We start from the raw sequence: 27,501 nt of genomic DNA, 5'->3' as shown, positions 1-27,501 counted from the left end.
TCCCTCAAACCCTTGTTGTAAATCTATAATATCTTCCTCTTCCTCCTCCCTGGAAGAGTCAGGATGGGGGAGGCGGTTTCCACCATTCCTCCTCTGCCCAGTCCCTGACACACACCCTCAAAATCATGTGCCTGGGGCTACGGCCCCCCTGGCCTTCCTCACGCTATGGCCCTGGGCATGGGGTACTGCCAGAATTGCTCCATTAGAGGTGGAGCATAAGGAATCTGGGGGTCCTTAAATTGCTTTGGCCCTCAGTTTTTCAGGGCTTTGTGAATTCACACAAGAATTTTGATTCTGGCCCGATAACTAATGGGCAACCAGTGCAGCTCTCCCAGCAGCAGAGTAACATGTTGCTCCTCTAAACAACCTGCCTGGTGCAGCCCCACCTAAAGCTCATCACAGTGATCAACATGGGATGAGAAAGAGCTCTCAGATGACTTTGGTCTTATTAGCAAGTGTTTGCAGAGCACTTACGGTCAAATGCAGTATGAGAAACTCTGTTTTCCACTTCTTAAATATCCAGCCCAAATGACATACAGGGGTACCTCAGGTTACAGATGCTTCAGCTTACAGACGCTTCAGGTTACAGTCTCCACTAACCCAGAAATAGTACCTCGGGTTAAGAACTTTACCTCAGGATGAGAACAGAAGTCATGTGGCGGCAGTGGGAGGCCCCATTAGCTAAAGTGGTACCTCAGGTTAAGAACAGTTTCAGATTAAGAACGGACCTCCAGAACGAATTAAGTTCTTAACCCAAGGTACCACTCTATCTTTAATTATTTGGCTGCTGCTCTTGCCTCGTAATACTACATTTGTAGTGGAGTTTTTTTTTAAAGCCAAGGCATTTTTAAAAATTTGATACAGGGGAAGGGCTGGATTTAAGCACAGTGCCGAATGATGTCATCTGAAACCTAAAGGGACAGATAGTGCAATGATATCCCAGCTGCCAATCCTAAAATAACTATTTTCGAGTGTCGCAACGAAATCTCTCTGAGAAAGCAAGCACCTGGTTAGGCCCTGTAAAATTAACTTCCATCTGCTTCCATTTACAGTAAGGCCTTCTTATCATTCTCTTGGCATTATCTGGTATATATTTGGCAGTAACTGCCTGTCTTGAGCTATTTACAAGTTGTTCTAGTGGCACGGTGAGTGGAAAGGGATCAAAGCAGCAGCTCTCCTGATTGGTTGTGCTCTAAGTCAGACGTGGGGAGCCTATGCCCTTCCAGCTGTTGTTGGACTACAACTCCCATCATCCCTGACTAGCAAGACCAGTGGCAAGGGATGATGGGAATTGTAGTCCAAAAACAGCTGGAGGCACAAGGTTGGGAAACACTGAACTAGAGGACCAAAGGCTCCCTAAGCCTGTGGCAGATGATGATGAAATATGCCTACATTCCCTAGGCTGCAATGTAATATATATTGTCACCTGGACTACAATCAATGCCTGGCTGAAAGTCCACTTTAGAACAACATCTAACTCCTTCTTAACCTCTATACCGCATTTCATCTACTGTAGATGGTATAGAGCAGGGGTCAGCAAATTTTTTCAGCAGGGGGCCGGTCCACTGTCCCTCAGACCTTGTGGGGGGCCAGACTATATTTTGAAAAATAATAATGAACAAATTCCTATGCCCCACAAATAACCCAGAGATTCATTTTAAATAAAAGCACACATTCTACTCATGTAAAAACACCAGGCAGGCCCCACAAATAACCCAGAGACGCATTTTAAATAAAAGGACACATTCTACTCATGTAAAAACACACTGATTCCTGGACCGTCCGTGGGCCGGATTTAGAAGGCGATTGGGTCGGATCCGGCCCCCGGGCCTTAGTTTGCCTACCCATGGTATAGAGCAAGCATGTCCAACTCCCAAGAGACTGCGATCTACTCCCACTATAAAAGAAAACTGGCAGTGATCTACCCATTGTTGTTGTTGAGCTCAGGATCATCCAATCGACCAGGGACACCCTGCAATCGACCGGTAGATCGTGATCGACCTGTTGGACATGACTGGTATACAGCAATTCAAGATAAAATTCATCGTTTAGGCATTGCTCTCGAGAGCCTTGAAGTATGTGATGAAAGTTAAGGTAAAGGTAAAGGTACCCCTGCCCATACGGGCCAGTCTTGACAGACTCTGGGGTTGTGCGCTCATCTCACTCTATAGGCCGGGAGCCAGCGCTGTCCACAGACACTTCCGGGTCATGTGGCCAGCGTGACAAGCTGCATCTGGCGAGCCAGCGCAGCACACGGAACGCCGTTTACCTTCCCGCTGGTAAGCGGTCCCTATTTATCTACTTGCACCCGAAGGTGCTTTCGAACTGCTAGGTTGGCAGGCGCTGGGACCGAACGACGGGAGCGCACCCTGCCGCGGGGATTCGAACCGCCGACCTTTTGATCGGCAAGTCCTAGGCGCTGAGGCTTTAACCCACAGCGCCACCCGCGTCCCGTTACATATTCCAAATAATCAAGCAGCAGCTCTACAACCACGAAAGACAGCGCTTGTTCCCTCATACTCCAAGATCCTATTCTCCGGAGGCTTTGGGTATTACAACACCCTATGGAACCTGTGCCAAATATCTAAAGGATCTACTACTCCCCTCCATCGAATAGCCTTTATGCTTGTGAGATTAAATGCTTTCCCTTCTGCAGTGACCAAAGGCAGATTCTCACATGCTCCATATCAAGCCCGTTTGTGTGCTTGCAACCAAGGAGTACCTGAGTCAATGGACCACATTCTCAAAGATTGCTCTTCACACAGCAGACCTCGCCAACTGATGCTGAGCAAAATGTTGGACTTCTGGCCTATAACTCCGAGAAGAAGTCAAATGACTCCTGGCAGATCGGGAAAAAGATATCACTGCTTTAGTAGCCTCCTTTTTAGCCACAATCTTACCGGAAAGGTTAATAATAATAGTAATAATAATAATAATAATAATAATAATAATAATAATAATAATAAATAAATAATTAATAATAATAATAATAATAATAATAATAATATAATAATAATAATAATAATAATAATAATAATAATAATAATAAATAACAACAACAACAACAACAACAACAACAACAACAACGGGTGGCGCTGTGGGTTAAACCACAGAGCCTAGGACTTGCCGATCAGAAGGTCGGTGGTTTGAATCCCCACAACGGGGTGAGCTCCCATTGCTCGGTCCCTGCTCCTGCCAACCTAGCAGTTTGAAAGCATGTCAGAGTGCAAGTAGAGAAATAGGTACTGCTCCGGCGGGAAGGTAAACGGCATTTCCGTGCGCTGCTCTGGTTCGCCAGAAGCGGCTTAGTCATGCTGGCTACATGACCTGGAAGCTGTACGCCAGCTCCCTCGGTCAATAAAACGAGATGAGAGCCGCAACCCCAGAGTCAGTCACGACTGGACCTAATGGTCAGGGGTCCCTTTACCTTTATTATTTATCATTTATACCCCAACCATCTGGCTGAGTTTCCTCAGCCACTCTGGGCGGCTTCCAATCAAGTGTTAAAAACATTACAGCATTAAATATTAAAAACTTCCCTAAACTTTCCCAACGATCCATCCTTTTGGGGAACAAGACAGGGCGAAGCAGAATATCTAAGTGCACACGATCACAGTGTGACCTTATGACCCTCGACAGCTTCACCCATGTCCTTTTAATTATCCCAGTGACTTGAAATGTTCTATACTGTGATGCCAATAAAGGGATTTGATTTGATTTGTCAGCTGGAGACAGCAGGTTGTAGAATCACAGAATCATAGCATTGTACAGTTGGAGGGGATCCTGCAGATCATCTAGTCCAATCCCCTGTAATGGAGAAATATGCAGCTGTCCCCTTCTGGGATCGAACCTGCAACCTTGGCCTTATCAGCACCATGCTTTAACCCAGGCATAGGTAAACTCTGGCCCTCCAGATGTTTGGGACTACAATTCCCATCATCCCTAACCACTGGTCCTGTTAGCTAGGGATGATGGGAATTGTAGTCCCAAGCATCTGGAGGGCTGGAGTTTGCCTATGGCTGTTCTAACCAACTGAGCTACCCAGACCTTGCATCCAGCATTAGTTCTATTCAGAGAAGACCCACTGAAATTAATGCCCATTAACTTTGGCACATCTCCTCTGAGTAGGGCTGGCATTGGATACAACCCAATAGGTTGGTCATGCTCACCTTGTGCAATGCCATCCCATCAGATGTTGGAAGCTGCCCAGAGTGGCTGGGGCAACCCAATCAGATGGGCAGCATACAAATAATGAATTATTATAATTATGATTCTATGAATTTATGAGTGTGCCTGCTACAGCCATTCTTGCCTCTCCAATGCCACATGCAATTCTCCCCTCTGAAACATGTGGAGCGCCACTGAGATAGACAGTGTAAAATGATACACAGTGAGGCAGGAAACCCTAACATCACATGTGCACTGATATGGTCTGAATTTTTCTAAATTAAAAAACAACAACAACCAAAGGTGCAGGGAGTTGGGATGGATGTATCTGTCAAGTTTGGTGCTCTCATTTTCTCATTTTTCAAGTCTTTAAGTCAGTCCCCCACATTTCTGCAACAATTTGCAACAGGAAAAAAAATTGCTCATGAAAATTCCTCAGTGTTCGAGTGTGAATTTCTCCCAATAAAACACATTTTTGCATGCAGTTTTGACTACTGTAATGCGGTTTTGTACATTATTTTCACTAATATATTCATCTTTATGCACCCTCCCCCAATATATGAATCTTTGTGACCGTTATTTGATTGGAGAACTGCATCGCAACATTTGCATAAGTGTGAAGTTCAAAGGAGTTTCTCATGTTCCAGTTCTCAAGTTTCAGAACGTGTGAACTAAGGAGTTGCACCTTTAAATGCGAATTGAATCTAATTTCTCCCCCCTCCCTAGTGGGAACACCTTGACTGTTGGATCTCTCTCTCTCTCCCTCTTTTCTGACCTCAGAAACAACCTCCTCAACCTTTTCCCATGACAATAAAAGCTTTTGTTCCCTGAGTTGTTTGCTTGAACATGAATGACTAAGGGACTTTGATTGAAGCAGGAAGGAAGGGAAAACAAATTGTTCACTAATGTGCTCATCACTGATGCCATAAGTGTCAGCAGTGTATGAGGAATGTTGCAATTAATCATCGGTAGAAATGAATACCTACATTGGAACTAGGGATATCATTTTCTGAAAATCTCGTGTCAAGCATACCCTCGCAGATTTTTTCTTTTTTTCTAATTCCATTCTCGCTCCTTGGTTTTGGAGAGAGGTGAGTTATTCCCCTCCCAGTTCTGCTAAAAATAAAATTGCCACACTATGTGCATTAATGTATATATTTTTCACGCATTGCTGTACATATAGCATTATATGTACATTATACTCATTGGCACTCCAGGGGTCCCAAAATAACCAGCACATAACCAGATACGTACAGCAAGGCTGTGTAACTGTATAAATATACTTAGGTAGTAATGCTTACAAAATTTTGCTGCAAAAATATAGTGCAATGTGGGGGCTTGACTCTTTCATATATATATATATATGTATTTTTTCCATGTCATTTTGTGTATAATTATTTCAGCTTTTATTCCCCTGGCTGAGGACAATTGTTTGAACTTTTCCAATGGGTATTGGGAGTGGGGTGGGAAGGGAGGGGAAGGAAAAACTGTACGGGGAATTAAAAAATTGGAAGGAGATAATATAATGTATGTAAAAATATAGAATAACATTTTTATAATTATTTCAGCTTTTAAAAAGCACACCAAGCAACAGCGCATGAGAAGCTTGGACATACAGTGAGAAGCCTGATGCAAAAGGTTGACTGATGCTGGAAAAGCTCAATTGGGTGGGGACTGCCAAATTCCCTGTATAAATCTGTTTAAAACTAATCCCTCCTCCATCTTGATTTTGGAGCACATCTTTCCCTAATGTCTGGGGTCCTTTGATCCAGCATTCTGGGATGGCTGCATGCATCTTTTGCGAGTTGAATGATTCACTGCCATTGGGTTGACAGACGGAAACAATTTAGGTAATATCAGGTCTGAGTAGCCGTTTGGGAAATCTGTCCCGATTCTTTTGAGTTGAGATGTGGGTTCTAAATGTGTCTCGGTTTTAGCAGGAGGAGAAATAATGCGATTGTTTCCAGTGTCTTGCATTTTAAGTGATCTGGCTCCCGTAATAAAAGCAATGAGCGATTGTTACATGTCAACTGGGAAAGGTATCTTGTTTTTCTGGCTGCAGGCTGCAGTGCCAACAGAAAATGTAGGGAGCAGCCATCTTGATGTGTCCCACATCTACAATATATTTTGGAAATTTACAGTGGTACCTCAGGTTAAGTACTTAATTCGTTCCAGAGGTCCGTACTTAACCTGAAACTGTTCTTAACCTGAAGCACCACTTTAGCTAATGGGGCCTCCTGCTGCTGCCATGCCGCCGGAGCACGATTTCTGTTCTCATCCTGAAGCAAAGTTCTTAACCCGAGGTACTATTTCTGGGTTAGTGGAGTCTGTAACCTGAAGCGTATGTAACCTGAAGCTTATGTAACCTGAGGTACCTCTGTATTTGTTTGCTCTGCCTTCGGACACTTTGCAAGGTATTGTGACTAAATCTTACATGTTGGCTTCTGAGTTCAAGGTGCAGGTTTCTTCTATGTTTGGATACAATTGGATGCCATTTTGAATCAAGCAGGTGGACTGAACCTGGCAAAACTGCATGGTGTTTTTTTAGTTTCTTAGTGTTTCTGGAAGGGACGCGGGTGGCGCTGTGGGTTAAACCACAGAGCCTAGGACTTGCCGATCAGAAGGTCGGTGGTTCGAATCCCCACGACGGGGTGAGCTCCCATTGCTTGGTCCCTGCTCCTGCCCACCTAGCAGTTCGAAAGCACGTCAAAGTGCAAGTAGATAAATAGGTACCGCTCCGGCGGGAAGGTAAACGGCATTTCCGTGTGCTGCTCTGGTTCGCCAGAAGCGGCTTAATCGTGCTGGCCACATGACCCGGAAGCTGTACGCCGGCTCCCTCAGCCAATAAAGCGAGATGAACGCCACAACCCCAGAGTCGGCCACGACTGGACCTAATGGTCGGGGTCCCTTTACCCTTTACCTTTAGTGTTCCTGGGGAATGCCTGGTACAGTGGTACCTCGGGTTACAGACGCTTCAGGTTTCAGACGCTTCAGGTTACAGACTCCGCTAACCCAGAAATAGTACCTCGGGTTAAGAACTTTGCTTCAGGATGAGAACAGAAATCGTGCGGCGGTGGCGTGGCGGCAGTGGGAGGCCCCATTAGCTAAAGTGGTGCTTCAGGTTAATAACAGTTTCAGGTTAAGAACAGACCTCTGGAATGAATTAAGTTCTTAACCTGGTACCACTGTAAAAGTGTTCTAGTACACTTTAATTTAAGCTAATATATTTTGTATTGTTTCTTTTTTATGGACAGAGAGAACTTTTTCTAAGTTCTACTTAAACTCAGATCACCCTGCTGCTAGAGTGTCAGTAGTTAATATTTGTTGCATTCTTTTCTGTTCAAATAATATCCAGATGAGTTTGCAATGAAAAACATCAAGTGTGTAATATACTGAATAGGATTCCACCTCCCCAGTTTTTATAACAACACCAATTTTATTAAAATAATATTCAAAGGCACTTGCAAGAAAAAGCAACCAAAATGCAATATTAAACATTAAAATCGCAACAGTACCAAGAACAACAAACAGCTTTTTGCTCCCTTCAAGCAAAGCAGTTTCTGGGGCTCTGGCTTAGCATTTCTGATGGATCACACCAAATGTTGCCTTTCCTTTGACAACTGTGTGAAGGCTGCTCCCAAGATGCTGGCTTAGGTGAGCATTCATCAAGGTACTAATGTTATTTAGGGTGGTGCACAAAGGTCGAATCCCCGTGGCGGGGTGAGCTCCTGTCGTTTGGTCCCAGCTCCTGCCCACCTAGCAGCTCGAAAGCACCCTTAAGTGCAAGTAGATAAATAGGTACCACTTTATAGCGGGAAGGTAAACGGCGTTCCGTGTGCTGTGCTGGCTCGCCAGAGCAGCTTCGTCACGCTGGCCACGTGATCCGGAAGTGTCTCCGGACAGCGCTGGCTCCCGGCCTATAGAGTGAGATGAGCGCACAACCCTAGAGTCTGTTAAGACTGGCCCGTATGGGCAGGGGTACCTTTACCTTTACCTTACAAAGGGCTATCCTGCTGCAACCTTGCATCAGTCCTCTGAGATATTAGGTGGAGAGATGGTATTCTACTCAGAGTCACCCTAGGTAGTTAGGGAGGAACACCCTCTCATCAGATGTCCAGGAGATAAGGAACTACACCGGAGAAGACATCTGAATGCAGCCCTGTATTGGGAAGTTTTTAACAACAACAACAACAACATTTGAGGACAGGTTTCATAAAACCCACCTAAAGCCCATTTGAGCTTCCAACTAACTGCACTGTGCAGGCGTGGAAGGCAGAAATGCAGTTTAAAATGTACTTGCACCAGATTTTTAAACCAACTGTTGATTGTATGGCAGGAATGGGGAATCTACAGCTTTCCAGATGTTGCTACAGCTGCCATCAACCCTGATAACCATGGGGCTGCTGGGAGCGGGAATCCAAGAACATCTGGAAGGCTACAGGATGCTGACCATGTTTGGTGAACAGTCAAACTTTTATCTGACAGTTTTGATGAAATTGCCCTTGATTGCTTTGAATTATGGTAAGAAAGCAGGCAGGGGGAGAATGACTGGTTGGTTGGGCATTACTAAATTTGCCCATATGAACTACTCTCTGCTATTGGCCAGTCATCGAACCTGCAGCTTCTGTGATATCCACCACAAAGCAACAGATTGTAGGGAAGGGTTATTTATAACACTGTAATAACTGAGATTATCTGAGTCATCTAAGGGAGATTATTACAATCGCACCCATCTCCTTGCAAGATCTGGAGGTGCCTGCATGATGAAATTGCCGTTTGAATAGGAGTTTCGTTTGTGTGTGAGCAGAAATCCTTTTGCACTCAATAGACATCTGCTATGGATGCCACACTCAAGTCCACTTGTTTATAATACTATTTTGCAGATAACGTTTGTAATCTGAATCTATTCTACAATGTAATTATAGGCGATTGGGATCATAGCCTCAGGCAGCCTGGTATCTGGTGAGCAAGGATGCCATTTCAGATTAGATGTTTATAAACAAGTTGCTTTTCTTCATAGTAATAGCACTCCTTACAAATCACATCTCTTTTAACATTGAAATTCTGTATGCACTTATTTGGGAGTCAGTCTCATTGACTTGAATGAGACTTACCAGTGAGTAGACACACATAGTATTGCCCTGTAAGCATCTCAGTCACAACATAAAGGTGTAAGGGGGTATTCAGCTATGTCCTATTCAGAGTAGAGCCACTGAAATGAATGAACCTAAGTTAGTCGTGTCTCTTAACTTCAATGGGTCTACTCTGTGTAGGACTAGCATTGCATTCCACCCTATGTATCAATGCAAACTTGCAGAAAAGTGTTCCAGTTACAGATAGGTAGCCGTGTTGGTCTGCCATAGTCAAAACAAAAAAAATTCCTTCCAGTAGCACCTTAAAGACCAACTAAGTTAGTTCTTGGTATGAGCTTTCGTGTGCATGCACACTTCTTCAGATACCTGAAGAAGAATACCTGTATCTGAAGTGTGCATGCACACGAAAGCTCATACCAAGAACTAACTTAGTTGGTCTTTAAGGTGCTACTGGAAGGAATTTTTTTTGTTTTGCAGAAAAGTGTGTGGCACAGTCTACCTTGGACCTACCTGTACTACTTCAAATTGGGGTGTTTTATATATAAAAAAATAACATGCAGATGAAAAGCTACAGCGTCGTGGAGAGGGCTGCAAACCAGCCTTCTCTCTAAGATGCAAACTTTCCATTGAAATCAAAGTAATTGCCTTCCCCCTTGCTAGGTTTTGCTGCAACCTTCTCAGGAATGTTAATCATTATCACCATATAGGCTCGATAAAACCCTCTGCATAAATTAATGTTCCCTATCACTGAAGAGCCAGGTTAAGAAGGGTTTCTTATCAAGGAGGGGGGGGGGAATCATTTGGCTGCCTATGTGTTAGATATGGTATCTTTTACTGAAGGCAGATCGTTTTTCTCCCCAGGCTTAGAGGCAGCTCTCTGTGGTGTGTGTGCCCATCCTGCTTCCAGTTCCGAAGTTTGGGTGGTGTTTTGTTGTTATTGTTTTTGACCAGATGCAATAGGGAAACCTATCATTTTAAAAAGTAGAGACATTTTTAAAAGTAGAGACATCACCTTGCCAACAAAGGTCCGTATAGTAAAAGCTATGGTTTTCCCAGTAGTGATGTATGGAAGTGAGAGCTGGACCATAAAGAAGGCTGATCGCTGAAGAATTGATGCTTTTGAATTGTGGTGCTGGAGGAGACTCTTGAGAGTCCCATGGACTGCAAGAAGATCAAACGCATCCATTCTAAAGGAAATCAGCCCTGAGTGCTCACTGGAAGGACAGATCCTGAAGCTGAGGCTCCAATACTTTGGCCACCTCATGAGAAGAGAAGAATCCCTGGAAAAGACCCTGATGTTGGGAAAGATGGAGGGCACAAGGAGAAAGGGACGACAGAGGACGAGATGGTTGGACAGTGTTCTCGGAGCTACCAGCATGAGTTTGACCAAACTGCAGGAGGCAGTGGAAGACAGAAGTGCCTGGCGTGCTCTGGTCCATGGGGTCACAAAGAGTCGGACACGACTAAATGACTAAACAACAACAACAACAACAACAACAACAACAACAACAACAATAGGGAAACCAAAGCAAGGTGCCTGTATATGCTACGTCTCAAACAATAGGAATAAAATAGACAACTGGGACCTGCAGTAGAATGTTGCAGCATGGAGTCCTTATTGTTCAGAACTCCACACTCCGCTCTGTTTCCCTTCCTAGTTTTCTGTTGCCTTCCCACAACAGCCAGTCAGCATTCTGGTTGCCACTGACCAACCTCAGTCCTTATAGGGCTATTTTTGAGATTCTTTCCCCTCTCCCACTGGGAACACACCAGGGTGACCAGAGGTGGTAGATCTCAAGAGGCGTTCTAACTTCATTTTAAAAATACAGATGCCTAGAAATACCTACTATTGCGGAGTGGCAAGCGAAGATGATAGATTTTGCTGAGTTGGCCAAACTGACTTGCAGGATCCGAGATCAGGACGATCAGAAGTTTCAGAAAAACTGGAGTAAATTTATGGTATATTTAAATGACAATTGTAAAAAGACACTAGCAGGATTGAAGCAATTCCTACAATGTAGATAGGATGTTAAGAAGTAAAGAGTTAGAATACGCGACTGGATTCGATAAGGGATACCAGCTGCTGAGAGGGAGGGAAGTCGCAAGCTCGGCAGAGCAAAAAGGTTTATACGTTGATTAATGTACCATTTAAATAAGTGTGTAAAGAAAATAATAAAAATTTATTAGAAAAAAATACAAATGCCTTTGTTTCCTTTAAAAACAAACAAAAAACAATAACATATTTTTATTAAAGATTTCTTGGTTTACAAAAGTATGTGCAATGTCTCTTTTCTCAAGTTACATTTTCTACAGATCAGTTTAAATTGTTGAGACATTAGTGTTAAACTAGGAAGGAAAGGGGGAAAGAACTTCATTGGCTATGGGTAGCTGGAGATCGCCGTCTATTTTTGTGGTTACCTCTTGTTAACTTGCCTTTCTGCGCAATTTCCATAGGAGCAAGTGTGTTATAGCAAATGCACACAAAAGGAACGAGCGCTGCTCTTAAGGTGCCTGGTTGGCTAACAGATTAATTGCACACACGAGGAGCGTGCTGTATCAGGCAAGTGACCCATCCTGTTCTCATTGTGGCCAGCCATTTGCCTATGGGAACCTCCAAGACGTTTGTGAGTGCAACACCGTTTGTTCACCTGCAGTTCCCACCAATTGGTGTTCAGAGGCATCCTGTCTCTGCCTTGATAGCCTTGTCCTCGAGGAGTTTGTCGAATCCTTTCAAAGCCACCCAAGTCAGTAGCCACCACTGCCTCTTGTGGAAGAGGGAAGAAGCACAAGCTTTTGTGGATCAAATGGAAACCCTACGTTAGAGGCCAGACGTCCTAATGTCAGCAGTGTTGTTTTTGTCAATTTCCCTAAAAATATCTAGCTCAAAATAGCTCACAAACTGTCAGGCTTCAGGGAATCAGATTCCTCCCCCAGTGGCAGCAAAGAAGCAGATTTTAAAAAAGAGTCCTTACCAATTAGTTTATTCAGTAATCACAGCAGGAGACAAAGGAATGCGCTCTCTCTCTAGAAATGGCGTTGCTCCAAGTGAAGTCCCACCCTGCCCTTCATCTCCCCTATTCTACGTCAGTCCTGCATTGGCTAATCTGAGCCTTCTGCCACTGAGCTCTCTACTCTACTACCCTCAGAGCCCACCTGGTCCTGGGAGAGGAGGGGTCAGGAATGCTTTCCAAGGACCCTGAGTCTGTCAGCTGTCTCTTCCCTGGTGCTTTCTTCTTCCTGCTGCTCCTCTCCCAATATTTCCCAGCTTCTGCCCTCTGAACTATGCCCTTCTGCAAACCACTGTTCTGAATCTATACTGTCCTCCTGTTCTCGGGAAGGTTCAGGAGAATGGGGTGGTGGCCCCCACCATTCCTCCTCAGTCCAGCCCCTGACACAAACGCCTCAGCAACTTTTGTGTTCGGATTTTCACTTTCTGAAATATGGCAACCCTAGCCCCAAATAGCACAGGGAATCAGAAGTGAGCAGGAAATTGGATTTTCCTTTCCCCGCCGCTCTGTTTGTGGACTTCCCAGAGGTGTTTGGTTGATGGCGGTTGGAAACAGTATGCTGGAGCAGATGGATTGTTTCTCAGACCCAGCAGGACTTTTGTGACGAGAGCCTAAGATGGCTGAGCACATGTGTTGCATGCGAAAGCTCCCAGGTTCAATCTCTGGCATAGGCATAATAATAATGATAATAGTTTATTATTTGTACCCCACCCATCTGGCTGGGTTTCCCCAGCCACTCTGGGCGGCTTCCACAAAGACCAAAAATACACTAAGATGTCACACATTGAAAACTTCCCTGAACAGGGCTGCCTTAATATGTCTTCTGAATGTCAGGTAGTTGTTTATCTCTTTGTCATCTGGTGGGGGGGTGTTCCACAGGGCGGGCGCCACTACCGAGAAGGCCCTCTGCCTGGTTTCCTGTAGCTTTGCTTCTCGCAATGAGGGAACCGCCAGAAGGCCCTCAGCACTGGACCTCAGTGTCTGGGCAGGAGGATGGGGGTGGAGACTCTCCTTCAGGTATACTGGGCCGAGGCCGTTTAGGGCTTTAAAGGTCAACACCAACACTTTGAATTGTGCTCGGAAACGTAGAAAAATGACCAGGGAGCAGGTGGCATGACATCTGGCTGATACCAAGCTGCTGTTGCCACTGCTAATTCTGTAGTATTATGGTTCAAAGGGCAATGTTCTAACAAGGTATAAATAAGGCAGCTTCCTGTGTTCTGTGAGGTGGTGCATATAGAACTATCTTGAGCATGTGGAGTCCTGTTGCACCCAGGTACCGCTTTTGGGCTTCACATGGGGATCTGGTCAGCCACTGTGTGACCAGGATACTGGACCAGATGAGCCACTGGCCTCATCCAGCAGGCTATTTTTATGTTATGCATTCCCCCACAAAGGAGTGGCTTGCAGATGAAAAGCAAACACATGAGTAATGCATGTGCTTCTATTGTTTATCATTATTCTCAACAAACAGGCCAAAAGGCCCATGAACTTCAGGTACAGTCTGTGACATGTCTCTGCAAAGCTTCTAAGTATAGAAAGAAGCAGAGGGACCATGATGGGTAGTGATCACACGATCTTTCTAAGCTTTGCCGTGCTAATTTAATGCTAATTTGATGTGCATGTGACCATGTAGGAAGTGGAATGATTCCCTCTCCCCCCCCCCCATCACATTCACATTTGACTAGAAATCCGGAGAGGCAGAATTGCTGCAAAGTTCTCTTACATCACCGAACATTGGAGCTAAAGTATTGCAGCCAGCATAACCTGTTAGTTGGGTCACACTTTGGCCCAAGGTGTGCAATTCTCCTTTGGAATTCTCCCTCCTACGAATTTCACAATGCAGTTCTCCAGCAGCAACAAAATCTGCACAAAAATGTGCCGTGTTAGGGGAGAGTGCGCATAAAAATAACAAAATAATACAATGCATTATTTATGGGAAACAGCTTGCAAAAATATGTATTTAAAGCAAAATTGCAAATATGTAGATTGGGGAAAATGTGCACTAAAATGCTAACAAATATTTGTGACGGTTTCTTGTTTTTTAAAAAGAGAAGATTAGCAAACTGATGTAGAGGTGTGAAACATAATTTTGGAAAAATGAGAAATCGAGAGAAAGTGAAATGGACAGATTCATCCATCACTAATGATAGAGGGAACGAGAGATGCTTGCCCATCAGACTTGCCCGTTGTGGAGTTGGGTTTCCAGGCGATATACTAATGGGTTGTTTTTTGCTAAAGGACTAGAGAGCACTGATGAAGACCTCATCCTCTATTCCTGGTGCGTTTTTTTCCTGTGTTGCCTCTAGGCTGGATCTTGTGGGTGTTGCTACAGCTGTGCATGTCGGTAATGAGCCTTACGCTAAATGTTTCCGGTCTGCTATGTTCCCGGGAGGATCTTGTGAGCTTCAGCCGAACGGGGTCTGCTTTATATGAGTGATTTAACGTGGTGTAAGCAATCTGCATGCTCAGGGTGTGCATATGTGTGAGGGAGAAGCTGCCATTGGTATCACATTATTTTATTAGAGTTTCAAAGCTGATATTAAGTGGACATGATTTCTTCCCATGGACCATTAATTTTGTTTTATTGCTGGCCTGATGGCTATTACCCCTTCTTGCCAATACATTCCTCCATTAGGCTTGTACAATTAACAAAATATGAGCTGTTTAAAGCGTTGCTATGAACAATGGGTCACTGAGAAGCAGGTCTGGGGAAAAGAGGGGTGGTTTTGTGAGTGCTTTGTGACCATGAGATGCTATGGGGCTGGCAGAGGAGAGTGTGTGCAGATCGATTTGTGTCCCTTTGCAGATAGAAGGCTCCTTTCTACAAAACATTTTCTATTTGGTTTTTCAAATCCAAAATGCAATTTGAGTTATGAGTGGTGCATGTCTGTTCTGTTTTTCCCCTTTTAGAAATGTGCCAGAGCTGGGGCCCAATTCGTTTCCCTTCTTTTGTGTACTTAAGGGCGCAGGCAATTGCAGCACAAGATATACATACCCAAATGCAAAATAACAGGACTGTCACATGATTACATCTAGTCAATTAATCATCCGAGTGTTAGTTTATTAATCAGATATATCTGCATACATTTGCATGGGATTAAAATGAGTGGCTCAGATGTCAAAGCATGCATTCATTGCTTCTAGGATGGGGGGGGGGGGGGAGAGAGAAATCTGTGACCCTTCAGAATTTGCTGGACTCCTTCAGGCCCAGCCAGCATGGCCAATGGACAGGGTTGCTAGGAGTACAGAAGTATCTGGTGGCCCACAGGTCTGCACCCCTGTTTTTAAATAACTTGTGCATGCTTAGAAAGAGGCACGGATGCTTGAGCTGAGATTCCTGCATTGCAGGGAGTTGGAATAGATGGTCTTTGGGGTTCCTTCCAACTCTACAATTCTATGATTCCATGATGGAGAGAGGGGGGGGGTGCGCCTCTTTTAAGAATGATACTTACCATCTGGTCCCATCACCTCCTGGCAAATCGAAGGGGAAGAAATGGAGGCAGTGAGAGATTTTACTTTCTTGGGCTCCATGATCACTGCAGATGGTGACAGCAGTTATGAAATTAAAAGATGCCTGCTTCTTGGGAGAAAAGCAATGACAAACCTAGACAGCATCTTAAAAAGCAGAGACATCACCTTGCCGACAAAGGGCCATATAGTTAAAGCTATGGTTTTCTCAGTAGTGATGTATGGAAGTGAGTGCTGGACCATAAAGATGGCTGAAGAATTGATGCTTTTGAATTATGGTGCTGGAGGAGACTCTTGAGAGTCCCATGGACTGCAAGAAGATCAAACCTCTCCATTCTGAAGGAAATCAGCCCTGAGTGCTCACTGGAAGGACAGATCCTGAAGCTGAGGCTCCAATACTTTGGCTACCTCATGAGAAGAGAAGACTCCCTGGAAAAGACCCTGATGTTGAGGGCACAAGGAGAAGGGGATGACAGAGGACGAGATGGCTGGACAGTGTTCTCGAAGCTACCAGCATGAGTTTGACTAAACTGCGGGAGGCAGTTGAAGACAGGAGTGCCTGGCGTGCTCTGGTCTATGGGGTCACGAAGAGTCGGACACGACTAAATGACTAAACAACAACTTACCATTTAATGTTTTTGTTCTTGGGGACAAATTTATAGCTCTACAAAATAGCCCAAATAATTTTGAATTAAACCCTCGGTTAATGTTTTGCCTACAACTGGATGTGGGTGGCAGCATGGGCAGCACAACTCTTGTATAGTCACAATGAATTTAACTTAGTAATGTCAGTTAGCACATTACTAAGTGTCACCACTAAGTGTGGTGCTGATAACGCCAAGGTCGTGGGTTCCATTCCCATATGGGCAACCTGGAAATTCCTGCATTGCAGGGGGTTGGACTAGAGGACCCTTGGTCCCCTCCCATTTCTATGATTCTACAGTTTGTTGTTTAGTCATTTAGTCGTGTCCGACTCTTTGTGACCCCATAGACCAGAGCACGCCAGGCACTCCTGTCTTCCACTGCCTCCTGCAGTTTAGTCAAACTCATGCTGGTAGCTTCGAGAACACTGTCCAGCCAGCTTGGCCTCTGTCGTCCCCTTCTCCTTGTGCCCTCCATCTTTCCCAACATCAGGGTCTTTTCCAGGGAGTCTTCTCTTCTCATGAGGTGGCCAAAGTATTGGAGCCTCAGCTTCAGGATCTGTCCTTCCAGTGAGCACTCAGGGCTGATTTCCTTAAGAATGGATAGTTTTGATCTTCTTGCAGTCCATGGGACTCTCAAGAGTCTCCTCCAGCACCATAATTCAAAAGCATCAATTCTTCGGCGATCAGCCTTCTTGATGGCCCAGCTCTCACTTCCATATATCACTACTGGGAAAACTATAGCTTTAACTATACGGACCTTTGTTGGCAAGGTGATGTCTCTGCTTTTTAAGATGCTGTCTAGGTTTGTCTTTGCTTTTCTCCCAAGAAGCAGGCATCTTTTAATTTCGTGACTGCTGACACCATCTGCAGTGATCATGGAGCCCAAGAAAGTAAAATCTCTCACTGCCTCCATTTCTTCCCCTTCTATTTGCCAGGAGGTAATGGGACCAGTGGCCATGATTTTCATTTTTTTGATGTTGAGCTTCAGACCATATTTTGTGCTCTCCTCTTTCACCCTCATTAAAATACCACCCACAGAAAATAAGAAAATCAAGCAGGATTAATCATCTCTATCCAGAACAAGTGGATTTAGGCTCAAAATACTATGCTCCCATTATTCCCCTATTTTCTGGGGACTATTTTCTGCTTTTTTTAAATTTCTTTTAGAATAGCAACGGCACTGTCACTGGGATGACGTTGGAGAGATCTTTGTGTCCACTGTAGGCAGTGAAGCAAGTTGGCAGACCAATATGGTTCAGTTATTTGGTGATAGCAAATCTATGTATTAGTATTAAGGAGAATAATAATGCTGCTCCAACCTTTAAGAAAAGGTCGTGCATTTCCCCATTCCAGATCTCAAGGCAGGCTGGGAAATGAAGGCACAGTAATATTCTAGTTTCTATTGGCTCTGCCCAGAGTGGGGAAATCCTCCCTCTCTCCTTTGCAACTTAGTTTTGTTTAGTTCTTTCAAGTCCAGGAAGAGGGGTAAGCTCACTCATTCTTACAGAACTTCATAAAAAAGCTTCCTAACCATATTCATTCAGAGCCAAAATAACAGCCTACTGGGATGTGAGGAAATACCTCTACATGAGCCTTGTGAATCTCAATAAAATATATTGTTTGAAAACTTTGTGGGGTTCTATCCAGATTGAGAGAAGTCTCAGGACAAGCATAGCGTAGTCACAGTTTGAGTGTTGGTCTAGGCCTGAGGAGCTCTGGGTTTGAATCCTACCTCAGTCACAAAGCTTACTTTGGATTGCCCAGTCCAAGGAACCGTCCCATTTGCCCCCCAGTTTCCTTATGATGGGATCATAGGGGTTGGATCAATGTCTTAGCTTGCCCACTGTTCCCTTGAAACCTACTTTGCCTATGAATCGTATTGATCTGAGCATGGAAGATTTTGGTAGAACCCATACTCCGAGTTCAATTTCTTCATCCAGGACAGTTTGCCTTGCAATCCTAAGAAATTTGAGCTTTCTGGCTGAGGGAAAGGGTTTCGTTGGCCCCAGCCTTAGCATTCTCTGTGCTGTACAATATTTCTTCTTCATCGAAAGGTGGAAACTCTAATGATGTAAATGGTAGAAACTTTTCCACGCTAAACTCAAGTCATAAAGACCAAAGTCCACTGTAGCAAATGTGGCTATAAAACTACTTTTTTTACTTTCAAAGCTATTGGGACAGGAACTGAAACATGAAATGTAAAGAATGAATGCGCTTTGTTTTCATAATAACAGCACACATTTTCTTTCTTTTTTTGATACCAGCTGCAGTTTCAAGCTGAAATTCTTCTACTTGTAAATGGAGAGAAAACTGACCATGTATCTTACTTTATATTACTAGTGTCTGGGCTGAGATGAGGGCAGCCGCCTGGGGTGGAGTCTGGAGCCAGGAGCTATGGGATCAGGCCATAGTCAGGGCTAGGTTGGCCATTTGCACATTTCCAAAGAAGAGGGAATACATCGCCAAAAGAGGACAAAAGATATAACAGAATTTGTCTCGTGTCTGTTCAGATACCCTGGTCCCAGATCACTTGTGGGCCATAGAGAAATAAATGGTTCTGTGGTGGTACTCATCTTAATAGGAAGTCAATAGCAAGGGTATTGTACTGGGTTTCCTTAACTGTGTAAATCCATCCAAATGACTCTTGTTCAGAACTTTTCAACCAATTGAAGACCTATTTACACTGCAAGGCCAGTATTTTTGTGCTTAAAAATATATATTTTGCATTGATGTTTCATACTGGTTTTACACTGTTTTTTAGATTTCCATATGTTTGTATCATTTTTGTATTATTGGTTCAGAGAGAGAGAAAGTTGCCCAGAGTTACTGGATGGAAATGCAATGAATATTTGGGAAAAAATAATCAATTTTCATTGGGACTTGTAATTGAAAATTTAGCAAACTGATGCAGAAATGTGGGCTACCAAGCTACAGACTGAAAACATGAGAAACACAGAGAAACCAAAATGGATGAATTTGTCCATCCCTTATATAAAATATTCTTTATTATATTAATAGGTACCTTCTGGAACTGGATCCTGAGCTATCTGCCTTTCCAGCTGATCTGTTCCAGAGTTCGCTGAATGGTAAGTAACCTGATTGGCATTTTATCCTGCATTTGACAGAGGTTACAGGGCCTATTAAGGAGGCACCCACAATGTTGTAGTTGGTGTTCTGGAAACTTACTGAAATAATACACCCCAATTCGAAGAAAAAGGGATAGAGTGTGATGCATTTTAACCAGTCTTCATTGAGTCTGTGTTACAGCCAACAATGTTTTCTGTGTGCAATTAGTTCTACAGGGGTGACTAATCTCTTGCCCTCCAGATGTTGTCAGTCTCCAGCTCCCATCATTCCTGACCCGAGGGTGATGGAGTTGTGATTCAGGAACACCTGGAGAGCTACGGGTTAGCCACTCCTGATGTACAACAATGATCTGGAAAGGTTGCTGCACATATTGGTGTATAAGCACATATTGGTTGTTGGTGCACATATTGAAAGGTTGGTGCACATATTGGAGTATAATGTTTGCAGGCACCCTGTCCCTTGTCGTCCTTTGTTTAAATGGAGAGATGGACTGTGGCTTTTATGTCCATGGTTTTCCTGGACTCAGTGTTTCCTGAATAAGTGTGTATAGCAGAGTCTGGTGGGGAGCGTCACCCACTTCTCTCTCCTTCTCCCTTTCTCCACACCGAGTAGGCTCTTGAGAGAGGGAAATGGCTGTTGCCAAAGGTCTGGACAGATCACTTGCGGAGGGCTTTTGAAATTAGGCTGAGAGCCCTAGGGCCACGGACTGCCTGTTTGCGCTGCCTGTAATTGATTTTGGTGCTCATTATACTGTTAATGCCAGTTGTCGTCTGTTAGCTTATGGTGAAAGTTCTGTGCATTTGGCAGAGCTTACAGAAGCATTGAGACTTTGCCAGTTCTCTTGGTTGAGCAAAGCCAGTTCTGCCTCTATTCCTGGTCCCCTTGCTTCCTCTTCCCATCAGTGATTGATTTACACAGAAAACTAGCTTAGCCAGGAGAACCGTAGATTTGTCTAGCTGGGAAAGACATGAGAGGCAACCAAGCTGATCAGCTAAAGTATTAAACTGAAGTGAGGACCTGCCATTGCTTGAGTAAACCAATCAATCTGTATAACAAAAGCATGTGCTCTGTGATTTATTTATTTTTTGCAGCATGGGGTGGATGGGGAGATCATTGGAGGGAAATGAAGGACATAAAACAAGTATTAGCTGCTTGAGAATAACAGTGGGAGAGGACTATTGCTCTCATCTGGTGCTTTCTGTCTTCCCACTGGCATCTGTTTGGCACTGGATACAGGATGCTAGACTAGATGGGTCTTTGGCCTGATCCAAGAGGATTCTTATATTGTTAAATTATGTGTCACAAGTCAACAAGTAAAGGGATTAAGGAAAACCTATGCCTGTACTGTGAACCCAGTCAGGGACGATAATCTTCCCTAGATTTTGTAGAGGCAAGGGAAGGTTGTCTGTTTGGTGGAGATTAAAACCACCCAAAGTTGATAAATGGAGCTGAAGGAATGGGATGGAGAAGAGAAATGAGGAATGAATGAAGAAATAGCAGGCTGAGAGAATAATGGGTTGACTGCCAGGATCTGCCAGGGCTAAAACCGAGAACTTTGGAGCCAATTGGAGCATCTTCCCAGGCAGTGAAGTACTGTCAGTGTCTGGGCTGGCCCTGTCCACCTAAGGTGGCCACTGGGCCTTCCTGGACAGGAAGAGCTATAAAGGACTTCCTGTTTGGACTAAGACCTTGCCTGAGCAACAGAAGCCTTCATGGCTCTAATGTGTTCCTTGTCTCTGACCCCTTGCTTAGATTCTTGGCTCTGACTCCTTCTGGTCAACAGATGGACTAAGCAGATGCCTGCTTCCCCACTTTGTACCTAAAAGAGCTCCTTTCCCATCTTGTACCCTACAATCGGCAGGTGAGGCCTTGCCCAGTTGGCATTGTGCCCTTTTCCGTGGTGGTTCCCTGCTTGTACAGTGCCTTCCCTACTGAGCTGCAGCTGTCTCCCCTGTTATAGACTTTCAGGAGAAACATTCCTGTTTACGTGGGTATTTGATGGCTGAAAAAGCATTGTTCCCAGCAACCCAGAGATCCCTGGTGGGGGTAAGCTTTTTAAAATAATGTTTTAACCTTTTTGTAGATTCTTTTTAATGTTTTATCACTGCCATGTCTTCTGCCCTGGGCTCCTTTGGGCAAAAGGGCAGGATATAAATTGCACAAATCAATAAATATTACCTCCATTCCAGGAAAAGCATCGCCTCCATCAGGCTGCTGTTAAAAGCGACAACTCTAGAGGTGATGGGAAGGTATTCAACATGGTGGCAGAGGCAGATGCTTAAGAGGAGGGCAGTGCCGTTGTTGCTTACAGCCTTTGGGACAATATAGAAGGTGGGAGAGAAGGCTTTGTTTTTCCATCTGGAAACTGTTTGCTTTACCTCTACTGTAACTACAGCAACTCTAGAACTGAAGAGCGGTGGCTGGGCTTGCATTTTACATATTGAATGGAACCCACCAGCCAATTCTTTGACTGCAGGCTTCCGGCACCATTTTAGCAATGCTCTGGCTCCTAACTAATCTACACGTATATGTGATTAATTGTTATCAGCGGATATCATCACTCCCATGTAAAAATAGACTGTGATGACTATTTGAATAAATCATAAGAACAGCTAACCTGACACCACATAGCATCATGCAGTTGGCTGAGCAAGGCGCGTTCTCATCCTTGACCTCGTATGGCTTGCAGAGATCAGTGTTTGCTTATGGAAGCTGGTGATTTAAAGTTGTGGCTGTGCAGACCTTCTTCTCGCACAGGGAGCCTGTTTCACCACCCATTTCCATGCCCCATTCCCACTGTATGATCCAAACTAAGACATATCTCTTCACTTCTCTGGATGCAGAGTGAGGTTACACAATGGCCAATGTGAGTCTTTTTCCATTATCTGTGACTGTTCAGTTGTTTTATATGAATACTAGAGATCAAGATGAAGATTTACTTTGGCCACTAAATTCAGATTTGGAGCTGGCGGGGCATGGGGGGAGAAGGGTGCAGGGGAGTCAAGGGAGAGAGAAATCCAGGAATATTGAGGGGGGGGAGATTCTAGAAATTGGGGGTAGAGGTTCGGAAAAAGCAGCGGGAGCCCAGCAGACCCCACAACCTCCCCCACACTGTCTTGCTTGGAATGATGTTGTCTGTTGACCTATCATTGTTCCAGAGGCATTGCTGTGGGGTATGTGTGTGTTGATCACATTACATGTATGTTTGAACCAGACCTATGAATGGCATTTTCCCATTGCTGACACAGAGTCCAGGGCAATGGGATCTTCCTGTTGCACTAATGTTGTTACCCGAGTTTTATTTGCCTTTTTAAAATGGCGGTTTACGTTTCGACATGGTTAAGTAAAGTAAAGGTAAAGGGACCCCTGACCATTAGCTCTAGTCGTGGCCGACTTTGGGGTTGCGGCGCTCATCTCGCTTTATTGGCCGAGGGAGCCGGTGTACAGCTTCCGGGTCATGTGGCCAGCATGACTAAGCCGCTTCTGGCGAACCAGAGCAGTGCACGGAAACGCCGTTTACCTTCCCGCTGGAAGGTACTTGACGTGCTTTCGAACTGCTAGGTTGGCAGGAGCTGGGACCGAGCAACGGGAGCTCACCCCGTCGCGGGGATTCGAACCGCTGACCTTCTGATCGGCAAGTCCTAGGCACTGTGGTTTAACCCACAGCGCCACCTGCGTCCCTCTCGACATGGTTAACGCCCATGCTATTTCACGATATGGAGGTAACAGAAATACTATTATGAATGAATACATAGATAAATAAATCTGCTTGCTCAGCAGAGGACCCCAATAAGAAGCCGGATACTTCTTGAATGATAAACAAGTTGCCTGCATGATGACGTAGGATTCTGGGCATGATCATAGAAACATAGAGTTGGAAGGGACCCTTGAGAATCATCTAGTCCAATTCCCTTCAGTTAAGGAATATGCAGCTGTCTTGTATGGCGATTGAACCTGCGACCTTGGTGTTATCAGCACCATGCTCTAACCAACTGAGCTATAAAGCAGTGGTCTTCAGCATCTGCAAGGCTGTGATGCTTTTCCAGAGCTTTCTGTTTTTATTCCGCAGGCAATAGATGTGTGTGATAGAAGAACCAATGTATCTAGAGAGAGAATCCTTTCTTCTTCTTCCTTCTTTCCTGAGAGGCATTGATACCCTTTCTGTTTGCCTGTATCTTCTGCTTTTCTTTGTTCTTTGTTCTTGATCAGGGTAAACTGAGAGCACATTTCTCTGCGAGCTTTGAAAGCCAGGCCCCCTCATCCCACCCCTTTGCAATAACAGCTCCATAAGCTTGACCAGCTGTTTGCAAACTCCGCCTGTCACGTTCTGCAATTTTACGAATCCGTGAATCTGACCCTTTGATCATCTCCATGGAGCACAGATGCCAAAGGTCAGGACAGCCTTAAAGATGGACAAAAGGCTTTGAGGCTGACCAAGGACTGTGTTAGGGGGTCAGAGTAATGAGAAGAACCTTGCCTTTCTGTTCTTTCTTGTAGTGTGTTTTGGAAATGATCCCTTTGCCTGCGCATCTCTGTGCATTACGAGTGTGGATGGTGAGAAATTTGATTCAGTTTGCATTTAAAGGGAACTTGCCAAATTCACATTTTCTGAAACAATATGTGGACTGTCTTCAGAAATTTGCACTTATTCGAGTTTTGCAATCCAGTTCTCCAGCAAAGCAAAGAGTACAAAATGCATAAACTATGGTGAAATGTCCATACATTAGTGAAAGTAACATAGAAAAAATGCATTATAATACAGGGAATTGCTTTGCAAAAATTTGTATATTAGGCAGAATTGCATAGCAAAGTGTGTATACCTGGATAAATTTGCACAAAAATGCTGACAAATTTTCATGTGGACTAAAAAAACCCCCTGCAAATTTATGTAAGAACTGAACTTCAGAGTGGAAAAATGAGAAACTGAAAGAAACCAAAATTGACAGATTCACAATTCCTAATTATGCAGAGAAGCCACTAAGCCCTCATGCCACTTGCACACAAACCCCATGAGCTTCAGGCACGTTAGACACACCCTAGGGTAACCATTCCCACTTGGAAACTCTTGAGTTCAATATGAAAATGGATGGTGCTTTGAAAATAAGAATGGATGAATCTCTGTAAGGAGCTGGAGTCAAGGACAGGTCAGCAAAAAAGCACCCAGTGTCAGTGAAGTTGGCTATTCAAAGAAACAAAAAAGAGCTCAATCCTAGTAGTCACAGCAACCCTTCCCAGTAGGTCTTGCTTCAGGGAGGCAGTTGCAAGGACTGAAGGTGCCTTCTCCTCCCCTGGGTCCTTCCTAAGTAGCTAAGGCTCTGTTGTCTTGTCTCTCTTTGCTCTCCCTCTTCATTCCTCTCTGTGTTCTGGACTCCTTGGCTTCTTCAGCAGCTTGCCTCCACTCTGTCTCTCTCTCTGCTTCTGCCTCTGCTTCTGCACTGCTCTCTGCCACAGCCTCTTCCTGCTCACTAAACCCTGTTAGCTCTTCAGTTTCCCACACCTCCACCTCCCAGTCCCCCCTCTTCTCCCTCTGACCACTCATTGTCGCCCCACCATCAATCATCTGGCTCTGAGCCTTCTTCTCTTGGGGGTTCCCCCCTGGTACCTTCCGCCACTCCTCTGCATCCAGCCAGTCCATGACATTTTGTCAATTTCAGTGTTTTTCATTTTTCCAGCTTATGTTCAGTTCTCCACAATTCTTCATCGGATTCATTGGCACTTTAGAGCAATCCACCCCCCACCCCCGATGTATAAACTTTTTGGGTAAGCTGTTTCTCTAATATAATGCTTTTTCCTGTGCTCTTTTCACTAGTTACACATTTTCATGTTCATCCCCCCCCCCCCGAAACAGTCATTTTCAGACACATTATTTGGTGGGAGAACTGTATGGCAACAAAAGTGAGAATTTTCAAAGGATAGCTGTGTTTTGGTTTGTGTATTGTTTCACGAACTGCAAATTAGGAGCCTGAGGATGAAAATGTGAGTCGCACTGAATTATCTCTCGTATCCCTGATTGAAAGCCTCAGGCAAATCCTCAGTAAGAATGTGATCTTTTTGGTTATTCTGCAGATATGAATGGAAAGATATGGAAGAAAAGGCGACAGTAGAACAAGCGGCTTCACAAGACCTAGGCAGTGGTCCCATTCCCACCCCAGCACAAATTTCTGTAGCTGACAGCAGTTAGGGGACCATAGGAGTAGCGACAGAATGTCACATTGCAAAATGAAAAGGGCTACCTTGTGCATAATCTGACACTCTCTCCCACCCGTTCCCTCTGGTCCCCACACTGAAATTTAAAGCCACTAAGACAAAAGGCAGCCTGGCTGATGTAGGAAGGCTTGTGACCATGGAATCTGTGAACAGCAGGACAGCCTGAGGGCTGCGAAGTGTGGGGTTGTCTTGATTTCCACCCTGTTTTTGTTTCCTCACACGATTCATCCTTCAGTTGCTACCTCAGCTCTCAAGCTTCCTGCAGAATTTCCCTTTTTGATCTCAAAAGGGCACACATCTGCCTGCAGCAATAAACCTCGGCTGCCTTGTTTTCCCCGTGTCGCCACGGTGAGGAGGATCTGTCAATAGAACCCGTGTGAAAAGCAGATGATGAGTACCAAGCAGAAACGCTTGTGCTTACCTGGACTTTGGGAGAGAGGTGGTGGTGCTATTTACAGTGGTGCCCCGCAAGACGAATGCCTCGCAAGATGAAAAACTCGCTAGACGAAAGGGTTTTTCATTTTTTGAGGTGCTTCGCAAGACGAATTTCCCTATGGGCTTGCTTCGCAAGACGAAAACGTCTTGCGAGTTCTTGCGAGTTTGTTTCCTTTTTCTTAAAGCCACTAAGCCGCTAATAGCCACTAAGCCGCTAAGCCGCTAATAGCCGTGCTTCGCAAGACGAAAAAACCGCAAGACGAAGAGACTCGCGGAACGGATTAATTTCGTCTTGCGAGGCACCACTGTATTTGCTGTTTAAAGCATTTCTGCCCCACTCTTGAGCTCCCAACGGCGGCTTGCAAAGATCAGCATTGAGACAGTCCCTGCCCCCAAGCTTAAATTCTAAAGGGCGTGGCACAAAAATGATAGGCGTTAGGAAGGAGGAGGAGAACAAACTCAGGCCTTAGTTCTTTGCCACAAAGTTCTTATCAAAACCAGTTGGAATGGAAAACAGTTCAAGGAGAAGCAGGAGGCAAACATCTCTCCACTTGAGTGATGGAGTGGCCCTGTTTCTCTTTGCTCTTGCTACTGTCGCCTGATGGAATGGCTCTTTCCTGATGCCTGATGGAGGGTGGAGCCTAATCCCACCTTAGCTTATTTGGGAGGAAGAGTGAGACAAGAAGTTTAACAAACAAACAAACAAACTATGGGACTGGCTTCTCAGTGGTGCTGCTGGTGGCCCCGCGCCCCTTTCCCTTTCTGCCTCCTTCTCTCTATTCCCAAATCATTCCCAAATCCCTATGCTCACTTTGTGGCGCAGTAAAGGTACATTTATTTATCTGAGTAGTCTTTTTGCCTCAGTATCACATAGGTGCCTGTGGCGTTTGTATACAGAGCCCCCAGTCGTTTCATGGACTATTGACCTGTACACCACTGCTTTATTCTTCCACTGCCACCAACCAGGTTTCTTCTGGTGAAATCCTGAGTCTCAGTCAGGTTGTAAAGTTGACAACAAAGATTAAAGTTTATTGAAGAACAAACAAGTTTTAAATAGGTTCAGAACGGTTTCTCAAATGCGCGCCCTTAACTTGATGTGGCACTATCTCACACTGTCACACTCTTCTCCCTCCCGGTCTCTCACTCTGTCACAACCACTATGTTTGACTTTTAGTGCCTCTGTCTGACCCTCACTCCTCTGTCTCCCCCTGGTAAACCCCTGGGCTGAGCCTCAAAACCAGGTAGGCTCCACCTCTGAGTTTTCTCATTGGTCAATCTACATTAACCATTTACATCCCCCTGTACAAACATAATCTCAAGGAATGGGCAAACGCCACATCGCCTATCTGACCACTTCAGTCTGTGGAACTAGCACTTTTAAAAATGCCA

The 27,501-nt window shown here is 44.6% G+C and overlaps 1 protein-coding gene across 10 annotated transcripts in view; it reads left to right on the top strand.

The window, feature by feature from the left end:
* PKNOX2 (PBX/knotted 1 homeobox 2) overlaps window positions 1–27,501 on the top strand; it is a 432,230-nt gene that overhangs the window by 77,542 nt on the left and 327,187 nt on the right. For 9 of the 10 annotated variants that reach the window (XM_077919658.1, XM_077919660.1, XM_028707745.2 and 6 more), the window contains exon 3: window positions 19,402–19,469. The exons of the other annotated variant lie outside the window; for it this stretch is intronic. The gene's annotated coding sequence lies outside the window, so the exon portion shown is untranslated. The remainder of the gene's footprint in view (window positions 1–19,401; window positions 19,470–27,501) is intronic. 10 annotated transcript variants of the gene reach the window in all.

Source organism: Podarcis muralis, chromosome 15 (genome assembly GCF_964188315.1).
Source record: "Podarcis muralis chromosome 15, rPodMur119.hap1.1, whole genome shotgun sequence".
NCBI lineage: Eukaryota > Metazoa > Chordata > Lepidosauria > Squamata > Lacertidae > Podarcis > Podarcis muralis.
Note: the sequence above shows the minus strand (reverse complement) of the source record. Positions and strands in the feature narration are given on the sequence as shown.